Here is a 20,036-nt window from a genome sequence, read left to right as displayed (position 1 = left end):
GCATGGGTAAGAGAATCTCCGAAGGATGATTGCAAGAAGACATCAGTATTATGGATATGAGACTCAGTCCATTATTAATTCTGTTCTTGTCCATATGAATATGAGGCATCTTTAGTCACAGGGGTTTTAGTATTTGTAAATCAGTAATTTTACTTATGGGTTSGTATTTTTAAGGATTGGACACTCAGAAAACAATTTTCATCATAAAATATTAAAAAAATGCCCTGTTCAGAGCTTCACTGAAGATTAAATTCCATTTGAATTCAACAGGATAATAACTGACCTCTATAGTGCCTACATGCCTCAATGTTTTAAATGTCTTTTTCCCTACAGAATACTACATAAAGAAACAAATAAAAAAAGAGAGGATGACTTGTGCAAAAGAGTCAAGCRAAGCCCAAAAGAGAACCTAAAAAGTGTTTTAGGTGTTTCACTCCTTCATTCTGTTCCTTGGGGTGGAATTTATCTGAACAAATGTATAGATAAGTCCAAAGTATAGGCATCTATGTCATAACTAAATACCCTTTCCAATCCATATAGAGAAATAACTACTCCAGGGAAAGATTTTTCCAGACCTATTTGAGGAGTAARCTTTTCATTATCGTGGCTTGCACTCCTCATTCCCTGTTGACTACTCASGGGGCCTACAGGAATACTCCATGTCATGGACATCAAATTTTCAGCCAGGCATATTCTGCTTTCTGTTGCATGAGAAAAATACTGTATCCCTGCCCTCTCAAAGCCTGTTAGGATTTGGCTATACCTGGTGTCATGGGTTAAAATTCTTCTCCTTTTGTTCTTTTTTCTTTGGGAATTTTTTCGTTCCCATTTGTTGGTGGGATACCTTGATGGTCGAGTCATCTTGTTAATGGCCGGGTGATTGAAGGGACAATGACACCTATGGCCACACCCTAAATGGGGAGACAGCTTTTGTGTGGTGGGTAGGGGATTGGGGAGTGGGGTTTTTTTGCGGCTTGGGAGAGAGGAGGGGTTTTTCCCTGCTTGCGGCGGAGGGGTTTGACTCTGCTGCGGCTGGCCGGAGGATTCCAGCTTCAGGAGGGTGAACTCTGCTCCATCCCGTCTCGCGTCCGCGGGATTCCTGCTCGTCTCTTTTGAGGTCCTGGATTTCTTGCTGTCCAGAAGAGCACCGGCGTTTTCCGCTGTGAGTTTTGCAGTGAAACTTTTCTTCATCCACCTCTGCCATTTTGTATCGATCATCCCAGCCGCGGGAGATCTTGGCTAGCCGGGACCGCACCACCACGTCCCCTGCAGTCTCCGAGGAGTCGTCRCRCCCTCCCTGCTCAGCCGAGAGGCAGCGGCGTCGCTGCCAACCAAACTGTAACCTCGCCAAGAGAGAGACTGTTTCTATAAGGCTGTCACTAGGTTTGGGCTGGGCTGTGTTGTTGCTATTGTTATTGTTACTTGTTTCATCTTGTTATATATATATATATTAGTAAAAACTGTTATTCCCTTTTACCCATATTCCTGCCTGAAAGCCTGTGATTTTTTTTCAAAGCTATAATAATTCGGAGTGAAGGGGGGTCATAGCCACCACTCCAAGGGGGGTCGGTCCCTGCCTTCATTAGCAAATACCTGTCTTTCAAACGGGGACACCTGGATAGCATGATTTCTAATGAGATAAATTTGAGTGAGGGATACCCACCTACTCCAGCACGGGGCTGCAGCTTGTTCTTTGCTTTGCAGCTTCATAAACYTGATGCAGCCTGTTAGAAAATTACTGTTTCAGAAACTTTCCAAGAAAATTACTGACCAGCTACATTTAGTAAATGAAACTGAGGAAGARCATAGAGAACACCCCATCCAAATGCACAAAGTGCATTTCCAACTGCAGAGAGTGTGCAGAAGACACCAGTTCTCAGAATGCYGCCTTTCAGTACCAGACTTGGCCAGGTTGCAGGAATTTGCATCCCTACTGGAAACTGTTCTTATTRCTAAGCCAATCCCTCCTCTCCAAGTTTTACAGGCTTGCCACTTCTCCTCTTTTGGTTAATTAAACCAACCAACAAAAAAAATTTGCTCTAATGTAGCTCACAAATTTTGACATAATATGCGAAATTGGTTAACAGTAATCTCAAGGCAAATCTTACAGGATTAGAGCAAGCAATAGAGGTTTCTCTTAGGCTATTATCAATTCTGACAGGATTTTGATCAGGTGTAGAACATTTTATTTTCAAATTAGTATTTCCTGTCAAATATAAGGTGTGGMATCTCTTATTAAGAATCTCTTTAATGCTTAGAATCTTACGCCAGATGTCCAATGAAGGCTTGCAAGCCATTTCATGCTACAAGTCAACAGATGTTGCATTTTTTCAAGGTTTCTATTTGCTCTAAGGTCTGTATTKTGGCAAACACAGAAATTATGTAGTGTGTTAAAGCAGCAGATGAATTATACGTAAACCGTGGCCCTGCTAACACTGTTACAGCCAAGCAGTTGCAGATTTTAAAAATCCMCCTGTCCTGCAAGGGACTGGGCATTTGATGTGAAACATGTTGCAAAGTAATACTGAAACCTTGTAAAAGAAACAAACTAACAAAAAAAAAAAAAAACACCAAATCCACCACCATCTTGCCTAAAATGAAGTCCCAAATATCTGGCAACCCAACCGTGGTAAGGTGTAGCCTATGTGCTGCCACAGACGTGGCAGCACTAGAACTGTATATCTATTTGATTTTCCTGCACTCCAGAGAAGCCTCCTGCCTCCCAAATAGGTCTGTGGAAAACCCAAAGACCCTTATGACTTCCAAAAACCAGACAACCAAGCCAAAAATCTTCATGTGGAAACCCTGCCCTTTCATATTGGATGCATGAAAAGCAAAGCAATAAAAAAAATATCGTGCTGGAAKTCCATCCATTACCCCAACCACGGCAGCACCAGTGTGCCAGTGGCCTTTGCTATTGCTGTATTCCCCTCTTCTGCAGAAACCCACAGAGGTCAGTGAGATCACAGGGACGAGCTAAAGCTCAAGGTAGGTTGGCAGGCTGGGCAGCAAGAGTAGAAGGAAGAGCAAGCAGAGGGCAGGASACTTACACTGGCCATGCAGCTGAGCTTCAGTGCATTTCAACTTCAAGCACCTCCCTTAGTTCACTTTTTACGCCTTCTTTTTTACCAAGTTTAATGAGACACTTACACCTGGCTATAACAGTTCATCTCATTGAAAAGTTCTTACTTCGTTGGAAACCTGCTTCACAAAACATATTTTTGTCACCTCTAGTATCAAGGAAAGATTCAAATCTGCTATTTTTCTCCAAGTTCTTTCATTAAGTGTGCAAGAAAAGTGAATRCAGGGTGTCTGGGATGTTAGCTCTTCTTATAGATATTATTTTGGGAGATCATTTTTGAAACTTTCCTTGCTGCCCTGTAATTTACACCTCTACTGCTGGTAATGACTGTAAGATATATATGAGCAGCACTAATGGGTATGGATCAYTGCTCTCCTTAGACTGTAGAAAAAGGAGCATGGGGAATGATGACACTCTATGATAGATCAGTGCAGCTGCAGATTGGTTTTCAGGCTACTCAGGTTATTTTCCTTACAAGGCATCATGCTTCACACATTCCACTGAAGSCTATCCATATCCATTCAAGTTCACCATAGCTATTCTTAAGACATTYCCTCACTTTTAACACCACTGCTAAGACTGCTACTGTAATTTTTAATGAGAATGAAGAGACAGTGTGTCTTTTATCAGGTTCAGATCTATTTAGCTTAAATTAAARCTCTTTGTTATATTTTTTCCTATACTTATTCAAAGGATTAGTGAGAAAATGTCACTGAACAGCTACTTGTCTCCTCATTAACATTCATGACAAAGCCTTCCGGCCAGGCTGGTTTCAGCTGCTGATGGAGCAATACTTAAAAGAAATTGGCTTGTGTGTGAAACAGCTGCTCAGCAATGTCACTATGCAAGGGAATTGGTGATAATAAGATGATACTATTACAGCTACACTGGGAGCATAATATATTTTAAGCTGCTTTGAGGTATACAGTTGAGGTCCAAGAACTGGAGAATGATTGTTGTTAGGAATAGGAAACAGCTGATCATTACATGTCTGCTTATATGGGTTAGTCTTACACGAAGTCTTGAGGTAAAAGAAAAAAATATAACTGCTGGAATTTTTCACTTCCTGCGTCTTTCCTATCTTCTGGAAAAGCATTTTGTTCCTTTGCCTTGTGTCTGGAAGGGTCTCTGTGCCCTGTTGCTAAAACAGRTCCCTGTTAAAGCTGTGCCAAAACACTCTTTGCTGGGACTATCAAGTATTTTTTCTTTCACCAGAACTTTTCTCATTTCAAGACTTTATTTATTTGGAAAGATTCTTAGGAGAAGATTCTCATCATGCACCTATTCCAGATACTGACTTTGCTTGAAATGACCATCCAGTATGTCAGTGCAATGACAAACATGCAGATGGTGGCAATACAGATGTAAACATCTGCACATAAAGTTCAGCCAAGAAACAACTGGCAGCTGGCATTATGTTGTGCAGTGACTTATGCCAATGCACACCACTTGTCTAGAACATGAAAATTAAATGAAAAATTCTATTGTCAGACTTTTGGTTCTGACGTATCATTGAACCTCAAATACAGTGAGGAATTAATGAGTCTAGAAGAATGGAGCAGTTGAAAGTCCCAATACAGTGACAGCCCTTTAGAAATGTGGAGTATAAATGAATAAGAAATGAAAGATTACAAAGGGCTTTAGGATGCAAGAACTGATTGGCAGTTAAAAGAAAGGTATAATTTTTACTGATCATAGCTGGTTTCAAACCGCTTAGTAATTTCTAAAGTTCACTGTTACAAATTTCATCTTTAGTTTCTATCGCTTCTAGTTATTACAGAAATATAGTTCTTGTAGAGATTTGGAAGCAGTGCACYTCAGGTGAAATGAAATATAAAACTRACATAGAAATTATGTAGGAGCACTGCCAGCAGGCTGAGGGAAGGGAACCTTTGTCTCAGCTCAGCATTGATGAGGCCACACGTGGAGAGTTAGGTCCAGGTCTGCACTCCCCAGTGCAAGAGAGATATGGACACACTGGTGCAATCCCAGCAAGGGACAGTAAGACGATGAGGGGACTGGACTATCTATGCTAGAAGCAGAAGCACAGAGGGCTGGGATTGCTCAGCCTGGAGAAGAAAAGGCTCATTGATGAAAAATCTCATCAATGTGCATGACTGTCTMGGGGGATATATGGCCCAGTGATAGGACAAGAAGCAATGGATACAMATGGAGACAAACAAAACAGAACAAATCAGGAAATTCCATATAAACACRAGGAAACACTTCTTTATTGTGAGGATGGTCAAACACTGGCACAAGCTGCCCAAAGATACTGTGCAGTCTCTATCCACGGAGATATTAAAAATGTTGCTGCACATGATTTTGGGTGACCTGTGATGGCTGAGCCTGCTTGGAGCAGGAAGGTTGACTAGTCCACTCCATCATATCTCAGCTATGCTTGTATTCCATGATTCTGTGTAAGAACATTTGTCTCATCATAGGCTAAAAAAACAATGTTCAAGTTACAGCAGACTGAATTTCCCTTTGGATTACATCATGAATAGAACCTGGGAAAAAATCTTGAAAAGAAGAACAGATCTCAAGTTGCCTCTCAAAATGGAAATCATATCATTCTATCTATGCTTAAGTGTATGGTTGTGGGGCAGAAAACAAAATAAGAAAGACAAGACTTATGCAGGTCAGATCAAAATTCAACAGAGGTCACATACATCTAAAAATTCTTACGTTGCAAAATGTAGCATTACCCTGAGATGTCTAGGACGGCATAAAAAAAAATCCCCTCCAAAACTACAAGATATCCCTTTGATGTTCTTTCAAGAGTTCTCAAAATTACATGAATGTCTGAATGAAAAAGAGCTTGGCATCAACTCTAGTTTAAATTAACTCCACAAGGGAGCAATGCTGATATCTATCTCAACATTACTTAGATATTCATATATTCTTTTATTGCTTACATACGCTGCTCTTGACAAACACAGGTACTTTGCAAAACTCCCATAAAATCCTCACAATTGGCTGATCTGTTTTGTTATTTGTGGTGCACTAGCATTAAATAGCAGAATCAGGTGTCAAAATTCCTTTGTGCAACCACAGCACCAAATTTAAAAACAACAAAAATGTATAATACTTGAACAGTTAAAATACAGACCTCAGGTATCAATTTTAATATTGCTTTATATTGAAAAACATCATCCTATTTAAAACTGCAAGAAATCTAGCTGATTTTGCACTGAAAGTCTATTAAGTGAATATATTTTTCCATTAATGTATTTTCCCTTCTAGAAAGAAGCACTTTTCCCGCACAAGCGAACAAATTTTGAATAGCTGTAGAATAGTGTCGAAATCCTGAAAGCATCCACGAAGTTCAAATGCTCTCTGATGTGACTTATCTCCCTTTAAAACAGCAACAATAAGAGAGAAGAAACCACTTATTCTTTCATTCCAAGTTTCTGTGGAGCAGATCCCAGAGTGGAGCATTTACAACCAACCATGAACTTTTCAGCTATACCTTACCATCAGCATTAAGACACAGAAATTCAGATTGCTGGGCAAGCCATAATGTCCTTAAGTTCAATGCAATACAGAAAGGCCCAAAGTTGCCAAGGAATTAGCAAAGTGCTATGTGAGCTCTGTGGTCAATGAGCCCAGTGTTTTCAGTGCACTGCATGGTCAYTGAACACCAGCAATCACCCCGGTTTCCTTATAGAAAATAAAAGCCCTGTACATGCCATAGATGGTTTGAAATGTCTGTTCTGCTTGCATGCATCTTGTAATACTACACACAACTTCTGGATTTTTTTCTTAGATCCTTTGAAGATCAATCAATTAAATTTTTGAAAAACTACTACACAAAAAAATCCAATTTCACATTAAAAAGGGAAGTCATCACAATTCAGAGCAGTGCACAATCATCCCCARCTGCCAAGGACACTCTCTAAATTTCATAATCATCTGATCTGCTGCTGGGGACTTTCCTCCAGCTCATCTTCAAATTACATATTTTCCATTCCCTTTTTTTATATTTATTTTTTTCTTCTGTGTCATATTGAGTGAATCAATATTAGAAAAAAAAATAAATCTTGAATTGGATAATAATACAGAATTACCCTAAGGAATTAGAGACAYCTGCACTTCTTTCTGAACTTGACCTAAGAGTTTTGAAGTAAGCTTCCAACTTGAGAGATAACATTTCCACCTTCTCCTAAACATCTGCATATGATCCATTACCTGGGGTTAGCCAGCTTTACACTACCTGTTTGCAGACTTTCCACCTGCATGCAGCTCTGCAATCCTCTCTGCAATGCTGATTTACACCTCTTAATGCCAGACCCTTTTCAACTTAACATACAAAGAAATGCTCAGGGTGACACTTTCAACACAGATTTCATATTTAGATAAAACTATGACTTGAAAATATGTTCTTTTTCAAAGACAAACACTTAGCAAATTGTGACACCTCAAGTTTGATCTTATAAAGATCTTATATATGCTGATGACAAGGAAATAAAACCCCCAAATTGTTCTTGACAGTTCTTCCTAGGTAGAAAAGATGTGTTCAATACTGCTTAAGTGGTYTGTATGATAATCCCTCTCAAATGCAACCTGAGGCCTTAGTGCTTGGAAGCCAAATGCCCTCTTAGAACCTCTGTACATCACAAGAAAATCATGCAGGAAAAAAACAACAGCCTTAAGGCTATAAAAAGGCACACTACACAAATACCGCTCTGCAATAACAAAAATCATGGGAGATCCACAGTTCATCTTGCAACAGTGAACATAATTACAAACCTAAATTTTGCATTTGAAACTAGGAGACAAAAATTATAAACCTCTCTATGCATATCTAATCTCTKTTTTCAACATTAGCCAAGCCTGCAGGCACTTAACAGTCTGATTCTTGATGTCATTGTAATTAAAGGCAATACTCACAAGGCTGATAAGCATACCAGCTGTATATTAACCCTTATCTTAGCCAAACTGACAACTGCAAATGTGATATCTAATTTTAAAGAAAAGAACATTGGAATTTATTATGGATAACTGCCTTTTAAATCCCATAACCTTGAAAATAAGTAAATTATATACAGCCTACCGTCAAACTTCTTGTGCCGRGATACGAAAGTCGTGCGTACAAAGTGACTTGTCTCCTCCACTAAGTTTTCAAACTCCAGTTTGCTCTGTTGGCTTAACTTATCCTCCATTTCTGAGGTGCAGCATGTATATTCCTGAGGGCAGATTCTCAAATGTTCCCCTGGAATCACAAGGAAAAAAGGAATTAGAAATATGTAAATACAGACAGAACCTGATGGCTTTTCAGTTTGGGTGGGCTACCCAAGGAGCTCTTTCAGGCTTGGCTACTTGACAGGGAACATTTTCAATTTGTATCAACAATTTTGCTATAGCTGGGTATTCCTCAGAGGGGAAAGGAGACACACTTATCAGAGTTGTTTTTGATACTTCAACATGTAAAACTTTCTCACACCAAAGTATTTTCCCATGCTGAAGAAGCCTTCCACATTTACTGAAACATACTTAAAATTTGAGAAACAATTGCTTGCTTTCTGTTTGTATTCAAATTGCCTGGAGAAATACCTAGTGAGATGACCTGTTACAAGTCAYTGGAGCTGTCGAAAACTGGAAAACTGAAATGATGCATTTGCTGTCAAAACRTGAAGAAAAGAAATAATGCATTTCTGTAAGACAAGTCCCACTTGTCAAGTACACCAAAACATTCTTGCCTTGTCCCCTTCCTTCCTTTCTGCTTAAGAGTATTTTAATGACTGTATTTGGGTGTCACATGTTTTCTTGGGCAGCATTTCTTGCCACACTGAGCAAGTGCTCTGCTGAATGGGAGAAAGAAATGAAGAGTTTAATTAATGCTTATGTTATACGGAAATGCAATGTAAAAGGTAATGAAAGCCTCTTATTTAATTCAATAGATTTATCTCTTGAAGCACTCTGCCAGTTCTTCTGACAATATTGCTTTCTTCAGTACAATTTGCAAGTGGAAACCAATTCTTCAGCTCATGAAATTAAAATGGTCTGTTATTACATGAAACGTGAATTTCCAATTGACACTGTACTAAGGGTGTCAGAAACATTTAGCTTGGTTTGYACAAAGGCAGAAAATTCTAGCATTTCCTCTTGAGAAATAAAGAGAATGATCTGCCTGTATGAYTAAAGTTACTTGTAAGGCAATGAAAACATTTAGCTTTCTGTACACTGAATCCTGATTAAAAATCCCTCTGCAAATCTCTTAAAGGTGCAAATAAAATGATATACAAAGCCCAAGGGTTAAATAAATACTGGGGACCTGATTCTCATTTATACTGAGGCTCCTTTCTACCACTGCTGAGCCATAAAGAAGACTTAAATGCAATTTATACCTACTTTAAGGCTGCTTTTCACCATTCTTATTATGTAGTGAGGAGAACCAGGSCCTAAGTTTTATGCTTCCCAGGGGTATAATACATTTAGCTGCTGCATCATTTTGAAGACAGCATCAAAAAGAGGTTTGCACATGCTTAGAATAAACACTGTCTTGAGTTTGCCCTCACCTTATTCCAATTTATGTTTCAGTTCTCAAGTGATGTCTTTTAATTTGAAATTTAGTCATTCATCAACCCTGACTCCTCACCCCCATCCTAATTCTTTTTTTTTTTTTTTTTTTTTTTTTATTATGCAAGAGCTCATAATATATGAACTCCAATGACATGAGGTTTCTTTTAGCAGTCTCAAGACTTTTTAAAAGCTCACAACCATACATCTTCAGAAAGGATCATTTCATGATTTTCATTTACTGTTTGGCAGTACCACCTACAAGTCATGTCCAAATGCACCGCGATATAAAACTTTGTATAAACGTGAAAAAAAAGATACCCCATGACCATCAAAATATTGTAAGGATTGCTTCCCATGTCTGCTACACCCTCCCAATGCAAGAAATTAATTCCTCTCCATCCTCAAAGTCACACATCTAAGCCATAAACAACACATACAGAGACTGGTGAGCCAGCTGCTGTCAAACATAAAAGATAGTGGCAAACTAATGTTTGYCTTACCCTCTACATCTCTGTCACATTAAACTGCAACTATTCAACAGGTAAGGGAGGTACCATAATAAGAAACAATAAAGGTTATTTTAGTAACAGTAATGTGAGTTTTTATTAGATGTCAGAAAGACAAGTAAAGCTGAAATATTGTGTCATTAGAAGAAGTGCTGTATGCTTGATTAAATAAAAATATATCCCATCCATAATGTCTGCATCCCCCTTTCCTTGATAAATCCAAGTTGTTTTTTTTTCTTTATTGAAAATACCTTCGTTCCCAGTCTCAGTCAGAGTGATGGTTTATGGTTTCTATTATTATAATGWCCTTTAGTGCCATCACAACCAAGATTTTTTATAAAATTCCCYTTTCTTTCCTCTCTTCATCAGAGGTTCTTATTCTTTTCTGTCTGGCTCTGATTTTCAGAACTGTCAGGCTATAAGCTGAACTAATGGTAATCTTCAAGGCACTGTGCTTCGTAAGTAACAGTCATGGGTCTAAATTTTTTAAGACACTATATTATGCTGAGTATTATGACAAATCAAAGCCTATTGAACAGTAATTTTTTCAGAAATAGTAATTTTTCTTATTTATTTGGAGTCTTAGTTCTGCTTTTCTACAAAAATTGTTTCTCACTTTGGCTGCTACACACTCATTCAGATTCCTACTGCAYTGTTTTCTTATACATGTACTTTCACTAAGTTTCTTCCTTTTACTTCATAGGTTATTCCTTCATTCAGGAGGTTCTGAAACTCACAGAAATCTGAAAACCACAGAAATCTGAAACTCACATTTATCAGAAGTACTCACAACTTCTACATAAACTCATTGCCATTTTCTCCCAACAATGCCTTCCTAAGTCATCTATACCAGCCACCCACCACCATCACAGAAACTTTGCTGTACAAAAATGAACTTTTTTCAAAACACATTTCTAGTTTTTCTCTCCTCCCTGACCCTGCACATACTCCCTGCATTTGTGTAGAAAGAAATAATAATGGAAACCCTGTGCTACTCTTCATATTCTGTTYCAAGATTTTTGTTTCCTTCTCTTTCTTGCACTGGAGGATCAGGTCAGACTGCAGACAGAGCAAAAGAAAAAGCATTTTCCATTGGTCCACACCAACAGAGTCTTTGTATGCCTAAAATATTCAAGTTGATTTTGTAAAAATGAAGCTCTTAGAAATTTTAGCTCATAAGCCCTGCAGCATTTATATTGACCATGAATGGCTGCAGTTTCCAGAAATTCTGAACGTGGACAAAAACTCATGTGCTTTCCTGGGAATGRCAAATGGAAACTCTCTGACGAAGTAATTTCTTTATGCTTAATCCTATTTTTCTTTTTAAAAACATGATTCTCATTTTATGCTTGTTCTTATCAAACCTCCAACTAATGCTAGAATTGTCAGGTCACCATTTCATTCCTTGTTTAAAAAAAAATAGGGTTTTTTTTTTGTTGGGGTTTTTTTGTGGGTTTTTTTTTTCTTTTTGTTAGGTTGGATTTTTTTAATTAAGGGGTGTGTGCTTTATTTTGGATTTTTTTCTTCTTTTGTGCAAATCTGTGACCTAACAGGCTGTTTGGATTAGAAATAATTCTGCAGGATAATTTGATTGTGCATCCTCTGATTTCTTGAACTGGATCATTTACTATTTGCATTTTGTAAAACATTGTTCTATTACCGTAGAAGGAGTTTAATCACTAATTTGTGTATTTACACACCTCAAGTATTTTGCAGGCTGAAAATGTGCTCATAACTAATGTACCAGTTCTTGCCCTGGGAAACTCCATATGGTCTAGGTTCTTACGCTAATTTTAGCAACAATTTTTATGGCACAAACGGCCTTGGTTATAACTGACTAGACTTTCCTTGTTGCAAATGGTGCCTCCCCAAACAAGTTTGACATGAATGTAGTTACACTGCACCAGCATTCTGCCAGGATGAACAGCCATTAACTCAATATTCCCAGCGACCTAGCACAACTCTTCTATACACCGTTTCCAGCTGAAGATGCTGACCTACATATCTCTCCTCATGTGGCTTATGTTATATAAATCAAATCAATTGCCTACTACAAATTCAGCTACCAGTATTCAATTTCAGTTTTATTACAGCTGTAATCTCACACCTGCCTTCACATGATCCAAACTGGCAAGTTTTGCAGTTGAATTTGGCAATCCTGCTAGCATGCTGCTTTGAAGTGTGATAAAGCAATTTATAAAGCACTTGTTTTATATTCAGATGTATTGCTCTTTGGTGTCCTTAAAACATGCTACAAAACTCAGAAGTCTTTCGAAAATCGCAACTTACAGCTCTCAAGATGAATAAATGCTTTTACTGCGTATCAAAATGCCGGAACTGATTTGAGCGTGATAACTACTCGAAGATACAGTCTGAAGGATCAGCAAACCCTATGGAATATAACATTACCCTTAACAATTTAGCCACCAGATTTCCTGAACATCTGATGCAAGCCTTGGTTACATTATTAAAAATGGAAGCATTATCACATAACATATTTAACATCAGGCAGAATTTTTTTATGGGTCATGTTGCAAGTTTAGCAATTTTGGAAGCAATTATTTCTCAGGCAGTCAAAATTTTATAGTTTCTATCCTGATCATAAACTTAAAACCCTGATATTGGTCTGTTCACAGAATGGTAGGGCTAACTGTATGACTGGGGAGGATATAAACATAGTCACCACCCTACTTCATAAAGCCAGCAATGAATAAAAATAAATAAAATTGGTAAATTCAAGGTGTGCTTTCAAACTTGACCTTGTATACATCAACAGAGCCTGAAAGAAGAGAAGATAGCTCAGTTCTTCATCTGCAGATTAGATTAATATGATYTGGCTTTGTCATTAGCTGTGCTCTTTAAAATTAGAAATACTTGCTTCAGACCGGCTCATACTCAGCCACTTGTRGAGAAAATTGTAATTTATTAACAGTATGAACTTTACAAAGACAAGTATGAAGTCCTGCACCTGGAGCAGAACAGCCAGAGAGCCCAGTACACATCAACACCTGTGTGGACAGGGAGCTGTCTTGCTGAAAAGGATGGGGGCTCCTGCTGGACACCAGGACACCATGAGCCAACAGCAGCAGCAGCAAAAGTAAATCTGGTTCTGGGCTGCATCCCCAGRGGCATTATAAGCAGAGGTACAGACATGTTCATCCCACTACACTCAGTGCTTGTCAGGCTGCCCCTGGAGCACTGTGCCCCATTCTGGTCCCCACAATTCAAGGAGGATGCAGACAGACTGGAGAGAGTCTGACGGAGCATCGTGAAGATGGTCAAAAGACTGGAGAATCTGCCKTGTGAGRAAAARCTGAGAGTCAAGTGTTTCTCCATGGAGAAAGTGAAGSCTCAGGAGGAATCCAATCACACTATTACAGTACCTAAAGGGCAGCTACAASGAGGATGGAGGCTCTCTCTTCATAAAGAGCCACATGGAGAAGACAAGGGGCAAAAGATACAAATTGCAAGAGGAGAAGATTCATCTYGGCATAAGGAAGGAATTTCTTAAAGTGAGAACAATCAGTCACACGTCCTCCCCAGGGACATGGTGGGTGCCTTATTGCTGGAGGTTTTCAAGATTCTATTGGACAGGGTGTTAGTTAACCCCATCTTGGCCCCCTTTACCAGAGTGCTTGAGACCAGAGGATTTGTCAGCTCTCCTTTCAAAATGGGCTCTTCTGTGGTTCTGCAGTTAGGTACTTCAGGATTTCCTACCTCTCAGAATTACAAAGGACTGGAACTGCTGGACTTCTGTTTCTCAATTAACTTTCTTCACCCAGTTTTCTGTATTTTTTATTATTGAAAAAGATTATTTAGAAACCATGATGAATAGAGTTAAAAGAAAAATCTCATATAGCTTTAACCCTTGGCTCCATTTTGAGATTTGGATAATTTTCATCATTGGTGATGATGTTTCTAAATACCTACTTTTTTGAAATTTTCAGTTTAAGTTCTCTGGTGAAATCAGGAGCATGGGAAACTCTTAATGATCACATTATTAATTTTGTATTAGAGAAAGCTATTCTCCTTCAATACACTTTTGCCACTCGGTCAGTCATATGCGAAGAGAAAACAGTGCTGTAGAAGAATTTGACTGACGATCAACTTTAGTTTGAAATAAAACCAAAGCAGCACTATCATGTTTGCTGCATTAACTTTTTTAGCAGTTAAAAATAAATTAGAAACATGAGTTTTAGCATTTCAGGCAATATTCAAATAGCAAAAATTAAAATATCATTTTGTTGGACAAAACCCTGCTCTCTAACCGAAAAGTCCTAGGGCTGCTTCTGACTTTGTAATTATCTTCTCTGTGGGGTAGAACAGCCCTGCAAGCAGCCTCTGTAAAACTGCACCTGACATTCAAGTCGCAGATTGAACTTTCCTACTCAAAGTAAAAGGAAACAGATTATGTTTTAAATTAATTCCATTGTAATATTGGCCTGACAAGTGACGACAGGAGCAATATTTGCACAGAAAATGACAGCTGGAGGAAGGGAGGGAAACCTGTCTGTAACACACAGATCGTGCCATCAGACACAACTCTTCTAATTTTAATCAAAGGATTATTGAACTTGAAAATCTTTTATGTCTGGTGGACTCCAATAAACCTGTGCAACTAGCCCAAGAAATCAACTGACTCATTTGTTTGCCTTGCACTCAAATCATCTTTGCTCAGATTCKTTTTGTTCCTTGAATTCTTCGAGGTCAATTAAAAAATGAATGCCTTCCAAGCAGACTGATAATTAGTTAACAGTCTCTTCATTACAGGTCCCACAGGGAACATTAATTTACAAGAAGCCCTGACCCTGTTGTCCTTGGGAAGATTTCAGTAATAAGTTACTGAAGCTGAGGCCAAGGCAAACTTGTTCAGACTAAGGCTACACAGATGCTAAAGAAAGAACTAAAGTCCCTAGAGTATTCCTAACCAAACTACTAGAAGCAGTACTGCTACTCCAACACTCAGGATCATTTTATTTTCCAAGCATACACAGTCAGACAAATTGTTTTTTTGATAGCAGAGTTTGTGAGAAGAATCTTTAGTTACCTCTTGGAGAGTGTATTACTGGCTTTGTGCTCAGTGCCTTGTGGAAAGCGAACGGCAAGGCTGTGATTCAACACCGATAGTTTCATCATCTCACTACCTACATGGCTGTAATCTTCTGATTTCAGAGCATGCTCCCACCTGGGAACAGCAGCYAACTCCCCCTCCCCCTCAATTGATTTTTGCTGTTTATTATGTCCCCTACTATAATAGCAGAAATATCTTATATGGCATTATAGTGAGAAGTAGAATACAAGCAGCACATTGCTTTACCGTGACCGTAAAACACCATGCAAGGCAGGTTTTATATTTAATCCACCCTCAGAACAATTTTATGATTAAGATAACAGGATGAGATTATACACATTCATGCATTTATGAAGATTTTAATCAACATTCTTCAAATGAAATTGAAATCCAAAGATGTGATCGTAGCACGTGATGTATCAGAGACAGATTTACACCACTTAGGTCCTATAACCACAGAAATCCGGTAGCAGTATGAGACCATGGTGGACTTAGCTTCCTGGGACTAACTGGTGTAACTCTATGTASTGCCCAAACCAGTCCTTAAGATATTTTCACCATTACTAATATACATACAGCAAAAGTTAAAGCTGCATGAGACACAGTCATGCCATTTGATTGCACAGTCAACTGCATTCTAAAGCTGTGCAGATCCCTTGCTAATCACTGTATCCATGTTTCTAAAATACTAAACCTAACAGCAACTGTTTAAGAGTCATTTATCAAAGTGCTCTTCTCTTATTCATATGGCTTCAATCAGCCCAAGGAAACCTTTTTGTGCTACCATTAAACAGATTAATCTACATTTCTGTCTTCTGATTAATAATAACATGCTTTCCTGCAATGTCAGTCACAGAAACAGCTCACAAAGACAAACATAATAAATGTCGAGTTGGTCTTAAGTCATAGGCTGTAATGGATATGTCAGTGGTAGGAGTTTGGTGCTTCTGCCATAAGCTCTTTATTGAAATATTTTTCAGCCTAATCTCTTTCTTAGTTCCTTCAGGAAAAAGAGAGTACAAAACAGGAGAGTACAATTTATAAAGATCTGAGAGTCCTGTTAGCATACTGACTCAAGGTCTACTCATGAAATTTCAGGGCCAGAAATCCTGGCATTTGTTCTTTCATTTCTATTTGGAACCAACCACTGTGAAAAGCAAAATGCTTCTACCAGCTCCTAAGTATTAACCTTACTGTGACACTAGTTGTGAAGCAAAAAGCAAAGCACTTTCCTCAAGTTTGTGTATTTTTTACTTCATAACGGAGCGGGGGAAACAGTCTTTTTTTTTTTTTTTTTTTTTTTTCCTCCAGAAAGGCATGCTAAGAAAATGTCAACAAGTATAATGCATACAGAAATCACTCAGTGCAAGAGAGGCCAAATGCTTCAAAAAATAATGTCTTGCTACTCCTATGAAGGAGTTCTGTGGTCTGTGATCTAAGTTTGGTGCAAGTTTGTGTGTCCCTGACTTGGTTCTGCAGATCCAATCACTGTWACAATGTGAGAAAGTCCAAGGTAAAGCCAAATAAAGTATTGGAAGCAAAGCACAGAGAGAATTGTGGGAATTAAAGGATTCAAGAAGAAAACTACTGACATGGGAAGATGTAAAACCCTATAAGAAAAGAAAGTGATTATCTTGAGGGTGACAATGAAGCAACAAGGAAAATCAGCTCATTCCTGACCTAAATGATGACTACATGGACACCCGAGAATTATCAGGTGMCTGATCAATGATGGTAATCAATCCATTGCTTAGCCTCCAGCTCAGTGGCCCTAGTTGGACATGCTCTGTGGTGACTCAGGGAGCCTTAATTCCCAGGGGTCACAGGAAAAAAGCACTGCTGCCTTGCTTGACTTTAGGATCCCTCTGCTCTAGGGTGGGATTTGGACAGGCAGAATCGATAGGAAAGGCCAATGGTAGGAGATTCAACAAGGCCAAGTGCTGGGTCCTGCACTTGGGTCACAACAGCTCTGCTCACTGCTACAGGCTGGGGACAGAGTGGCCAAAAAGCTGCCCATTGGGAAACCTGGAGGTTCTGRTCAGCAGCAGGATAAACATGAGCCAGAGTGTGTCCTGGTGGTCAAGAAAGCCAGTGGCATCCTGGCCTGTATCAGCAATAGCGTGGCCAGCAGGACCAGGGCAGCCCCTCTGTACTTGGCACTGGTGAGGCCACACCTCAAATCTCTGTCCAGTTCTGGATCCCTGACAACAAAAAAGACACTGAGGAGCTGGAGCATGTCCAGAGAAGGGCAATGGAGCTGGGGAGGGGTCTGGAGCACAAGTGCTGTGAGCAGCGGCTGAGGGAGCTGGGGAAAAGGAGGCTGAGGGGAGACCCCATCATTCTCTACAATCTCCTGAAATAAGGTTGTAACAAGGCAGAGGTTGGTGTCTTCTCCCTATCAACCAGTGACAAGACAAGAGGAAATGTCCCCAAGCTGTGCCATGGTAAGTTTAGATTGGATATTGGGCAAAAATTTCTTCATGGAAAGGGTTGTCAAGCCCTGGAACAGGCTACCCAGGGAAATGCTAGAGTTCCCATCCCTGGAGACATTTAAAAGATGTACAGATGTGGCACTTAGGGACATGGCTTAGTGGTGGTCTTGGCAGTGCTGAGTTACCAGTTGGTCTCTCTTAATGGTCTTTTCCAATGTAATGAWTCTGTAATTCTAGCAATGAATTAGAGAAGGGTACTTCAGGGGTCCTGGCAGCACAGGCATGACATTGTCCTTGACTTTAAGTGGTTTCCCAGCTTGAAGAAGGATACAGGGCAGGTGCATCCTGCACTGCTGATGCAGAAAGCTTGGGAATGTAGGCAGTCCTGCAGTGTGAGAGAAAATCCTGCTTATAGTATCATGGTGGTTTTTTAATCGATATTTTCCAACAGAACACTCTTCGCTCTGAAAAAAAATATAGCTCACTCTAATTAACAGAAACTGTGCTTCCATAATATGATCCAGCCACAGTAATCACTGCCAAAAGGAAAATGAAAGCTTTTTAGAGTATAGTAGCTTAGCCACAACAATTTCCCTTTTCCACTATCCCCAACAGTGCTTGAGATCTAATCTATTGTTAGTCCTACAGAGTGGGCTTCATTGGTTTTTGTTCATGTGGGACTTTTTRGTTTGGTTTTGGCTTTTTAGTGCATTTAGACACAAAAAGTCTGAAGAATTTTTTTTAGCTCTTTTTATTATTGTAATTTTGTCAATGCCCTCTATGGGCTGTGATACTTGGTAAGGGTCAGGGTCTTCAAAATCAATAAGTGAATGTTTCCTGCCCTTCAAGTGTTTTAATGTTAAAGGTTTGACCTTTATGATTAAAGATCAGCTTGAAAGGAAATGCCTATCTATGTCTGAAGTCTTCTCTTATGCAATCATAATTTTGAATGGAGATTTTTTACTGTGCAAATTAAAAGKCTTCTGTGCACTTTTATAGACTTAATCAAAGCATTTAAATATAGCAGAATACAGTAATAAGCTGTACTTGTTCTATCAGTCCTTTAGAGAATTACTTTTATCTTCTTAATATAMCTTTTCTTAAGCACATTTCTTGAGTACAATCACAGCTTTTGATTGGCAGCCTACAACAGTGACCATCCTCTGATTAATTTGTGGTTATCTTACAAGCCCCTTTAAAAAGAAAACAACCCTGAAACAACAACCAAACACATTTTTCAATATTTATTTATTGAAAGAACATAATCTTCAGGGTTTGATAGACACCACTTTTCTGTGAAGAAGCTTAATATTTCTTCTTCATTATGCTTAAATGGGCTATTTCCTATAAACAATACTAGGCACTCTTCAGTACTATTTACTCTGTGTACTTTGGCTGACATACCATGCACAGATACTATCCAAAGTGAGTGCTTGTCCCATGGACAAAACTCTACAAATCTACAGCAGATTGAGCCAGGAAGAAAGTTGGCAAAGACTATGCCAAAGTAATTTCTCCTTTTTGCCTTTAGTGTAAACAAGACTCTAAAGCATCTGTCTATATTCAGATGACCTTGAATACATTCCTGTCTTGGTTACTTCTCTCAGAAACTACTCAAAATAAGGCATTTCCTGGCCCCTGTTGCATGGGTGAAGCCACAGTAGGGTATCACAATAATGACAGGTGGAAATGTAAGGAAATCTCTGGGTATTTCTGTATGAACCTCAAATGATTGTCCACCTTATTCCAAAATCTTTAAAAAAAAACCTACAAAACTCATACAACCATGCAAGCCATCATTTCAGATGTAGATATTATGTTTCCAGGCTTTGTTATTATGTCTGAAGGTCTAAATGTAAGGATTTCTCATTCCCTATGGATGAGTCYGTTGCCTTCCCTGGGTGCCTTGGGATAAACTGTTTGAATTTGCCTTCCTTGACTCCCTCCTTCCCCTCTTCTCATCCTTGGAGAGAGGATGTYTGTGATTGTGCCACTCTCACTGACCCTACATAGAAGTGCCATCTTCAGCAAAGGTGGTGCTCATTWACACCCTAAATAGGGAGTGATTGTGATTATCTATAGAAATCTCTGCAAACAGCAAGAATAAATCTGTAAAACAAGAGATAGGTCAACAAACAAATAATTCCAATATGAATCATGTATATTTAGGAAAGAGAAATATTTTGGGATTTTTTTTTYTWTGAACTATGAGMTATATTTCAACCCTGGGCTCAAAAGCAGCAGTAGTAAATATATTACAGCACTTTATGGTTTTCTGTTGGACTAATGTATGCCTAAAATCTTGTGTCTGGAATATTTTGCTTTTTTCCACCTTAGCAAAAGAACTTGGGAAGAAGAAAATAGTCCTAGGCAATATCCTTTTCTTTAAATATTGCTACTAGCAATTTCTAAAGTCTACT

At 38.9% G+C, this 20,036-nt stretch overlaps 1 pseudogene; it reads left to right on the top strand.

The window, feature by feature from the left end:
* The first annotated feature begins 13,387 nt into the window (after positions 1-13,387).
* Positions 13,388-17,763, top strand: LOC130577789 (uncharacterized; annotated as a pseudogene).
* The last annotated feature ends 2,273 nt before the right edge of the window (positions 17,764-20,036 follow it).

This window comes from Malurus melanocephalus, unplaced genomic scaffold, assembly GCF_030028575.1.
Source record: "Malurus melanocephalus ecotype Western Australia unplaced genomic scaffold, MMel_1.1 scaffold_195, whole genome shotgun sequence".
NCBI classification, from domain to species: Eukaryota; Metazoa; Chordata; class Aves; order Passeriformes; family Maluridae; genus Malurus; species Malurus melanocephalus.
This window is presented reverse-complemented; position numbering and strand designations above follow the sequence as displayed.